An 8,542-nucleotide genomic window follows, 5' to 3' on the forward strand; every position below is an offset into this window, starting at 1 on the left:
GCAAGACAATTTTTACGAGCCACTTACGTCTAGGCGTAAGTGCATATACACCAAACACAAGTCAATTGAAGCCGTACAATTTACCGCGAATTTAGGACCGTAAAATTTAGACTCTTCTTTTGTCTAGATTAGCACCCAACCGCACATCTCAAGGTTTTATGTAAAAATCAATATAACTTACCAAAACGAAAACTGAAATTCACGAGCTTCAAATTTTCAGTAACTAACAAAAGGCTAGAATTAAAGATTGGTCACACCTAGGAGACTTACCACTTCAGAATAACAATGACTTACAAAAACTATTACGGATACGGAAACAGAAACTGAAAAGATAAAACGACGGCTTGTATTGATTATGGAAATAAAGATTCATTCATTTCGTCGGGTGCATCACATACTGGTCTATCTTGAATTTTTGACTTTTTTGAGAAAATTGGTATATAGTTCTTTTTACGGAGCTCTTCCAATACAACAAATTACAGACCTCAATTTTTCCTAGATAATTAGTTATAAAATGTTAATTTAAACTATCTATGATTTTTTCAAAATACGAATTTCACATACTGAACTATCTCGAAAAAACACGTATTTCTAGAAAATCGCAATTGAAAATCTTCGTTTTAAGTTAACATTTTTATAATTTAATTAGACTATGGATTTTCATAAAAGTGGTTTTAAATTAAAGCATATACTTAACAGATTTATTTATTAAGTGGACTCTTTAATTATATTTACGTATGTAATATTGCTTAAAACTACACTTAAGTTGTAGTTCTGTATGTGAAATCGTTAATTTCCCGATATCGTATTGAAAGTGCATCACATACTGGTCTATCTCGAGATAGACCAGTATGTGATGCGTCTAAAGTCACGCCATTGTTCGCGAAATCGAGATAGCCCCCAAGATAGACCAGTATGAAACGCACTTTAAATACGATATCGGGAAATTAACTATTTCACATACTGAACTACAACTTTAGTGTAGTTTTAAGCAATATTGCATACGTAAATATAATTCAAGATTCCACTTAAATAAATCTGTTAAGTATATGCTTTAATTTAAAACTACTTTCATTACAATCCATAGTCTAATTAAATTATAGAAAGGTTAACTTAATACGAAGATTTTCAATTGCGATTTTCTCGAAATACGTGTTTTTCGAGATAGACCAGTATGTGATGCGTCCGACGATTTATTCAGTCAGTCAGTCAGTCAAGCTCCCGGTTCAAGCTGTTTATGCTCGATACTGAGATGTATAATGAACTGCGGTTGAAATCTACAAATAAGCTAATTTGTTGATATTAAAATGACCGTGATTAATGGCTTTGCAGACAAATTCAAAAGATATTTTTATCTGAATACACCAACTGAAGAATAATTAACTTGCTTTAATGCGTTTTGGAATTAATTAACTTGCGTTAGGAATGTTGCTTGCTGCTCCCTATTATTAAGATGCATCAGAGTTGAAAACGTTACCGTCATTGTTTCTATTCATATTAATATTAACAACGTCAAGCAATTGTCTGACACTATGTGAAAAGCGGCGATAGCGTCGTAACCATAATTTGGTCCCGTCGGTTACCATGGTAACTGTACTGTCCCACAACGTCAAAACAATTTTGCTGTCTTAATTAGCGACCAAACTGTTGTTGTTCAATTATTGGTCAATAATACATAATAAATACTAATCAGTGTTCATAATAATCAATGAAGTGTTCATCGTGTAAAACACCCTTATTCACTCGTATACCATAAGTCTTGTTAAGTCCGTTTTTGGTATTTTGGGGAGTTTTTTTGTGAGACCTGAGAGCACATCATACATATCGAATTTAATTTTGAATACGGGGATTGTCCTTCTGATATTAAATAATTTTGATTTTATGAAATTCGCGATATAATACACATTAATTGCAAATGATTAAAAATTAATATTTTTGAAATTTAACAGTGCTCGAAGTAAATTGTATAAATCTAATGATATGTACTTAAAGTGTGTGTAGGTGGGATGCCGTCCATCATATGAATATTTGACCTTTTTTTATTGAAGATATCAATTGTTCCTTAAAATCCCCAAAACACCGAAAATGTAGGTCTTTTTTGGGGGGGGGGGAATGTATATCTTCAATATGAAATCGTAACATTTTCAATTGATGGTTAGCTTTTCATCATACACTTTAAGAACATATCATTAGATTTATCAAATTTACTGCGAGGACTGTTAAATATCAAAAATATTTCAAATATTAAATTTTAATAACTTGCCATAAAATTTGTATTATATCACGAATTTCAAAATATCCAAATTATTTGATATAGAAGGACATTCCTCGTATTCAGAATACAATTCAATATGACTGATGTGCTCTCAGGTCCCACAAAAAATACTGTGCAAACGTTGCTTACTAAAATGAATTATATGAATAGCTGTAAAATGTTGCGGTCTTAAAATGCATGTATATTAAGGATAAAACTATAGAAAAGTGATTTGCAAATCGTGATTTGCCAATTAATTTATATAACTTTTGGGCCACAGTTTCTTTTCGAGCCAGTTGGAAATACTCCAATTTTCCTTAATTTGAGCCTTGGTAATGAATAGGCTAATGAAGTAAAAATTCTATGCCACACAATAGTCTGCACACAGTATCACTCAATTTCCTATCTTACAATAAGGGGCCCCTAAACGCGCTAAATCGAACAACATTTAACAAAGCAACACCACTGTGCATGCATGTATCCCATGTGATGTGATGTGATGACGCAATCACCCGCAGTCTTATAATAATGCACGATTTCGGTGGGCGGGCCATCGAAACACAAGTGGCTACACACCGGCGATGCTTATTTTGACAGCATTTTAACAATGCTGTTGTAGTGTGTTTTCATTTGAAACGTTCTAAAAACGTTTTCATGATCTTTATATAACCCGACATTTAAGGGGTGGGTATGAACGTTTGGACAGTATGTATTGTGGGACATTAGAGCACATCAGACATATCGAATTGCATTCTGAATGCGAAGAATGTCCTTCTGATATTTTTTGAAATTCGCAATGTAATACACATTTTATGGCAAATGATTAAAATTTATATTTTTGATATTTAACAATACTCGAAGTAAACTTTATAAATCTGATGATTTATACTTAAAGTGTATGTAGGTGGGATGAAAAGCCGATGATCAATTGAAAATTTTTTTCCAAAAACACCCCAAAAAATTAGGCCTTTTTGAGAAAAAAATCCATATCTTCAATATGAAAGGTCACAATTTTCAATTGATCGTCGGCTTTTCCTCCCAGCTACATACACTTTAAGAATATCTCATTAGATTTATTAAAATTTACTTCGAGGACTGTTATATATCAAAATGTGAAAAATATCAAATTTTAATAATTTGTCATAAAATTTGTATTATATCGTGAATTTCAAAAATAAAAATTATTTGATATCAGAACGACATTCTTCGTATTCAGAATGCAATTATATAATCGGATGTGCTCTCATGTCCCACAATAAATACTGTCGAAACGCTCAAAACGCTCATTCCAGATCCCTTAATGTCTTCGTTTTTACCATATATGTGATGCGATCAAGCAAAATGAGTCGGATGTCGGGAATATTGATTTTGAGATATAGCCAATAACAGTATTAAACTCTTCTTTGTATTTTATTGTTCTGAGCAACACTAAAATGGCCTTATCTCTAGAACACTAAGTCTAATTATGATTGGGTTTTCAGCAGACTAAAGCTTTGAGAACAGCTCATGTAATGCAATTGAAAATTAAATTTTGATTTTGATTGACATCAGACTCATTTTGCTTGATCGCATCACATATACCAGTATTATTTTATTAGTATTATTTTCATATTCAAGAAATGTCTTGCATTTTGGGAATTTTATAGTGTTTGTAACGTGACTGGTTCAACTGTAGATCAATGTTGCACATTAAAAGGTTGATTAATAAAAATTAATTAATAAATAGATAATTAATTAATTCAAATCACAAACATGCTAAATTAAGTTATAATAAAATCAACACTCACCTTCTTGTTGCGCGTAGGCGCCCTGTGCCACAAACGCAACTATGATCGCGTAAACGATATCCATATTCAATGCGCATGTAGATTTCTTGCACGCACACCGACGGTAAGCGTGTAAAGTTGTGTTGATTAGTAATTATTCGAATATCCATATCACCTTGACTATATATATAATATCTGACCAGTCATCCATGACGGTCGAGTTTTGGGTGGTAACTGGCGAGGTAAAACAAGTTAGGAAAACGAGTTAGGAAAAGGCGAGTTATCCCCACGAAGATTGGCCTCGAGTCCAAGATGCGAGTTACGACCCACCCACACGCAGATATCCTAAAAAAGGCCCCTCATGTAGATGTCGCCATAAAGACCTGGAAGCGAGTTACGACAAGGCCACCAAATGTCGCGAGCGAGTTACCCCTTATGCAATCAAGTTCTGGAAGCGAGTTACACTGTTTCCTCTTTTATAAGAAAGCGAATTACACCAAGATCGTCACTCTGGAAGCGAGATATGAAAATATCACCTCGAAAAATTAAATAGGAAAAGTTAACATTCCTTATTCATTCAAGTAACTAACAAAATGGATAAAAACAATATGTGTTTGAGTATTTTTTGTATGGAAAAGTTGACATTCATTTATTCATTCATTCAAAAAAGTAAAAAAATTGACAAAAAAAAACATTCACTCGTTCATTCAAATAAGTCACAAAATGGATAAAAACAAATAAAAAACAATGTGCTTTTGAGCATGTATTTGTATCGACTGCTGTAGTGCTTAACCGCACATCTCAGTACACAATTCTACACGTAATAGTTATCCCAACCGCACAACTCTACACGGCATAGCTACCCTAACCGCACATCTTAGCATACTGCAGTTACTGTCCGTTTTCCTATACACAATACACAGTGCTCTCACCATTGACGCGCGACCTTTACAAATAGTGTATGTTAGAAGTATATTGCATTTGCCTAGTTAACATCACTGTGTGAAAAATAACCGGCCAATATTTAAACTATTCTCCAAACTTCTAGCAAATATATTTCTCTAACATGACCTAAAATTACAGCTAGGTTAGATGTTCAGAAATAGTCGCACTTTCGTAGAATATGAGTGAGGGCAAAGCATAGCTAGCTCATAGCTAGCCAACTCCCCGTGTTAATTGAATGGAGATTTGACCGAAAATATTGAGCTATATTGGTAACGGACCGCTCCGTTCTGAAGGATGCCACAAAAAACGGTACAAGCTACATTTAAACTATTCTATGATATTCTAGAAAATATAGTTTTGTAACATGTCCTAAATTTTTAGCTAATTTAGGTGTTTGGAAATAGTCGCACTTTTGTGTTTTAGGAAGATTATGTAAACGACAGATAACACCAAAAATATGAAGAAATTATTTCCAAACCGTGTTAAGTCAACAATCATTATGTTGCTCATTTTCAAGAATGCTGGTTAACAAAAGCAGGCCATTGTCTCATTTCGTGAACAAAGGTCCACATACCATTGTTTCCTTGCGTTTCCTTTATAATCAGTTACCCAACTGAAGCTGTATTATAGCACCTTAAAGCGATACCGCACATATAAAACAGACACATGTGCACAACCAGAGAAGATCCGATTTAATCAGTTGAGCTGTTTCAATGAGTGTTATCTTGGTTTAATAGCTTTTAATGGGGTTTAAGTCCTGCAAAGGTCGAGATGAATTCTACTGTAGACATGACTGCATCATGGTACACAACTCTACACGGCAGAGTTACCCCAACCGTAGATCTCAGAACACAACTCTACACGGCAGAGTTATCCCAACCGCACATCTTAGTACACAACTCTACACGGCAGAGTTACCCCAACCGCACATCTTAGTACACAACTCTACACGGCAGAGTTATCCCAACCGCACATCTTAGTACACAACTCTACACGGAATAGTTATCCCAACCGCACATCTTTTTACACAACTCTACACGGCAGAGTTACCCCAACCGCACATCTTAGTACACAACTCTACACGGCAAAGTTACCCCAATCGCACATCTTAGTACACAACTCTACACGGCAGAGTTACCCCAACCGCACATCTCAGTACACTACTCTACACGGCAGAGTTACCCCAACCGCACATCTCGGTACACAACTCTACACGTCATAGTTACCCCAACCGCACATCTTAGTACACAACTCTACACGGCAGAGTTATCCCAACCGCATATCTCGGTACACAACTCTACACGGCAGAGTTATCCCAACCGCACATCTTAGTACACAACTCTACACGGCAGAGTTACCCCAACCGCACATCTCGGTACACAACTCTACACGGCAGAGTTATCCCAACCGCACATCTCGGTACACAACTCTACACGGCAGAGTTACCCCAACCGCACATCTTAGTACAGAACTCTACACGGCAGAGTTATCCCAACCGCACATCTTAGTACACAACTCTACACGGCAGAGTTACCCCAACCGCACATCTTAGTACACAACTCTACACGGCAAAGTTACCCCAATCGCACATCTTAGTACACAACTCTACACGGCAGAGTTACCCCAACCGCACATCTTAGTACACAACTCTACACGGCAGAGTTACCCCAACCACACATCTCAGTACACAACTCTACACGGCAGAGTTACCCCAACCGCACATCTCGGTACACAACTCTACACGGCAGAGTTACCCCAACCGCACATCTTAGTACACAACTCTACACGGCAGAGTTATCCCAACCGCGCATCTTAGTACACAACTCTACACGGCAGAGTTACCCCAACCACACATCTCAGTACACAACTCTACACGGCAGAGTTACCCCAACCGCACATCTTAGTACACAACTCTACACGGCAGAGTTACCCCAACCGCACATCTTAGTACACAACTCTACACGGCAGAGTTACCCCAACCACACATCTCAGTACACAACTCTACACGGCAGAGTTACCCCAACCGCACATCTTAGTACACAACTCTACACGGCAGAGTTACCCCAACCGCACATCTTAGTACACAACTCTACACGGCAGAGTTACCCCAACCACACATCTCAGTACACAACTCTACACGGCAGAGTTACCCCAACCGCACATCTCGGTACACAACTCTACACGGCAGAGTTACCCCAACCGCACATCTTAGTACACAACTCTACACGGCAGAGTTACCCCAACCGCGCATCTTAGTACACAACTCTACACGGCAGAGTTATCCCAACCGCACATCTCGGTACACAACTCTACACGGCAGAGTTACCCCAACCGCGCATCTTAGTACACAACTCTACACGGCAGAGTTATCCCAACCGCACATCTTAGTACACAACTCTACACGGCAGAGTTATCCCAACCGCACATCTCGGTACACAACTCTACACGGCAGAGTTACCCCAACCGCACATCTTAGTACACAACTCTACACGGCAGAGTTATCCCAACCGCGCATCTTAGTACACAACTCTACACGGCAGAGTTATCCCAACCGCACATCTTAGTACACAACTCTACACGGCAGAGTTATCCCAACCGCACATCTCGGTACACAACTCTACACGGCAGAGTTACCCCAACCGCACATCTTAGTACACAACTCTACACGGCAGAGTTACCCCAACCGCACATCTTAGTACACAACTCTACACGGCAGAGTTACCCCAACCGCGCATCTTAGTACACAACTCTACACGGCAGAGTTATCCCAACCGCACATCTTAGTACACAACTCTACACGGCAGAGTTATCCCAACCGCACATCTCGGTACACAACTCTACACGGCAGAGTTATCCCAACCGCACATCTCGGTACACAACTCTACACGGCAGAGTTACCCCAACCGCACATCTTAGTACACAACTCTACACGGCAGAGTTATCCCAACCGCACATCTCGGTACACAACTCTACACGGCAGAGTTACCCCAACCGCACATCTTAGTACACAACTCTACACGGCAGAGTTACCCCAACCGCACATCTTAGTACACAACTCTACACGGCAGAGTTACCCCAACCGCGCATCTTAGTACACAACTCTACACGGCAGAGTTATCCCAACCGCACATCTTAGTACACAACTCTACACGGCAGAGTTATCCCAACCGCACATCTCGGTACACAACTCTACACGGCAGAGTTATCCCAACCGCACATCTCGGTACACAACTCTACACGGCAGAGTTACCCCAACCGCGCATCTTAGTACACTACTCTACACGGCAGAGTTACCCCAACCACACATCTCAGTACACAACTCTACACGGCAGAGTTACCCCAACCGCACATCTTAGTACACAACTCTACACGGCGGAGCCTTACCCCAACCACACATCTCAGTACACAACTCTACACGGCAGAGTTACCCCAACCGCACATCTCGGTACACAACTCTACACGGCAGAGTTACCCCAACCGCACATCTTAGTACACAACTCTACACGGCAGAGTTATCCCAACCGCGCATCTTAGTACACAACTCTACACGGCAGAGTTACCCCAACCACACATCTCA

Source organism: Amphiura filiformis, chromosome 18 (assembly GCF_039555335.1).
Source record: "Amphiura filiformis chromosome 18, Afil_fr2py, whole genome shotgun sequence".
NCBI lineage: Eukaryota > Metazoa > Echinodermata > Ophiuroidea > Amphilepidida > Amphiuridae > Amphiura > Amphiura filiformis.